Source organism: Caloenas nicobarica, chromosome 8, assembly GCF_036013445.1.
Source record: "Caloenas nicobarica isolate bCalNic1 chromosome 8, bCalNic1.hap1, whole genome shotgun sequence".
In the NCBI taxonomy this organism is placed as follows: domain Eukaryota; kingdom Metazoa; phylum Chordata; class Aves; order Columbiformes; family Columbidae; genus Caloenas; species Caloenas nicobarica.
Genome location: NC_088252.1, coordinates 13,241,461 through 13,243,936, shown reverse-complemented (window position 1 = coordinate 13,243,936; position 2,476 = coordinate 13,241,461).

Here is a 2,476-nt window from a genome sequence, read left to right as displayed (position 1 = left end):
TCACCGGCATCGTTCCGCCCTCGCCAGCCAATCCCTGCCCGCCGCGCGCCTGCCCCCTGGCGGCCGGCGCCCCGGCTGCGCGCTGGCACGCGGCCCTGCCTCGCGCCCGCGCCGGGTCCGCGTGCGGCGGCGGTTGGGGGCCGGGGGCGCGCGGGGGCGGCGGGACCCGCCGGTCTCACTCCGCGGGGCGGGGCGGGGGGACAGGGCGGAGGTGGGGGCGGCGCTGGCGCCCCGACGGCGGTCCTGAGCCGCTTCGTGCCGGCAGCGGGCGGCTACGGCCGGCGGCGGCGAGACATGGCCATCTCTGGACAGAGAGACGTGCCGCGCTGCGGATCGCGCCCTAAATGGCACCTGCGGCCCCCCCCCCCCCGCCCCGCTGCCTTCCGCCGGCCCGCGGGCCGCTCCGGCCGGGGTCGCGCCGCAGCCGGCCCGGAGGGCCCGCGGGTTCCTGTGGGCAGGCTGCCCGTGCTGAAGCGGTGCTGCTTTTCCCTTCCGAGCTCGGCAACCGGTTATTTGTGACGCCGTTGTTTATGCAGAGAATTGAACCGGTACCTGGCCGTGCCTGCGTGGGGGGAGACACGCCGCTCTGCAGGAGCTGTGACTGAAGCACAACTGTATTAAAAAATGCCAGAATAGGGAAAGGTTAACAAGTGCAATTCCCATCTCAGAACTTCCTTTAATTGTGCCACCATCCTGAAACCCTTGGTAAAAGAACACACAACGTGTAAAAATGCGATAGAAGGTGTATTGATAATGCAACTTCTTTGAGCGCAAGACCTCAAAAACTCCTTTGCTACCACACTAAAGGTCAAAGTAAGAATAGCACAAAAAAAGCATTCTCCATCTCTCATCTGACAGCAGCGGAACAGACTCCATTTACTCTGGCGTGGATCAGGAGCTTAACTCCTTAAGCTCCCTCTTTCCACGGAGCGGTGCCCGGTGCGCGCCGCCAGCCCAGCGCCCTGCTGTGGGCCCGCTCCGACCTGCTCGCCCTCATATATTGCTCAACCAGCGTAAATAATGGAATGTCAATTAGAGATTTTGCAAAAACTCAACTGGAACAGGAGAGCTACTACATCAAAGGCGTTCTTAAAACAGTCAATAAGCCAGCGACCGAAGCCGAGTGAAAAAGCTAATACAGACTGCATGTTAAAAATGTAAGAGCAACGATGTAATAAATGTATTGAACCAGAGGAATTAAGTATTTATCACCATGGTTAGTTTAAATCTTTATGATGTTTGCAGTGTTATTAATGCCAGAAAGCAGTAAATGTGAAGCATAAAATAGAATAAACGTATTTGCCTGCTGAATGTCTGATTCCAATAGCCTCTTCTGTTACAGTACATCATCTACATCATTCTATTTGCTGTAAAACAACCACAGAAAATAACACCGCTCACTACTTACTCTGTGTCACACCAATCAGCTCATATATTCCTTTTCAGGCCAAAAGTAAGCCATCACCATTTTTCTTTTTTTTTCTTCTAAATGTCACCAAGCAAAAGACTGAATGTCATTCCGTTCTTACAACTGCTTTGCTGAATTATTTTTCCCAGTTTATTCCAACAGGTATGCTGCACTCTTAAGGAGCAATATGTCAGCAAATGTGCCTACAGCCACCTTTTTGCATGGGGCGCCATACTGATTCAATAACATCAAAGTTTACTGGATACAAAGACTGGGGGAGTGAATACAGATTAAAAAAATCAGATTGCCTCTAAGGAATAACCATACCATACATTATGCCAGGAGATTTCAACATTTAAATACATCCATATTTTTAAAACATTAAAGAAAATGTAAACCAAAGTATTAGAGGAACTGGTATTATCCAGCAACCACTGAAACTGTTCCGTGTGCTCGTCATAAAACACAGGAATCTTTTTGTGCTCCGCTCCAGTGAGTTCAGAGGCTCAGTTTGACTGTAATAACTATTGATCGTTTTAAACATCAGCGGTCCCATGCAGCCCAGGCTGACTTGGATGGAGTGGTGGATCCTCATCACCACTGAAAATCAAAGTCTCTTGGCTCATGGACAAACAAACCCGTTAGCCAGGCACTGATCCCGGGTGAAATAATGGAAAGGTCCACCCATATTCCAGTTGTTGTTAATAAAAAGTAACGAATGGCGACAGCAAGATCTGCTCTACAATTAGCTGCCTTCACGGCGCAGTGTTTGCCAGCCTACAGCCCTTCCCACCTACGTTGTCTTGTGTGAAGGCAGCGCCAGACACAGCACAGGTCAGTGGCTCCCAGGGGTGGGTGCCCCAGGACGTGGCCTCCCAGGCAGGGCACACCCCACCGCCCAGCCCGGGAACGGGGCAGGCCTGGGGCTGCTGCGGGGGCAGACAAGAGCCCAGCTCGGAGCCCAGGCTGGGACATCAGCCCTGGTGTTGGGGTGCGGACCAGGAGGGCCGTGGCCAGGCACAGCCAGGGCTGGAGCCCAGCCCACCTCTGGCACTGCCAGGTCCGGAG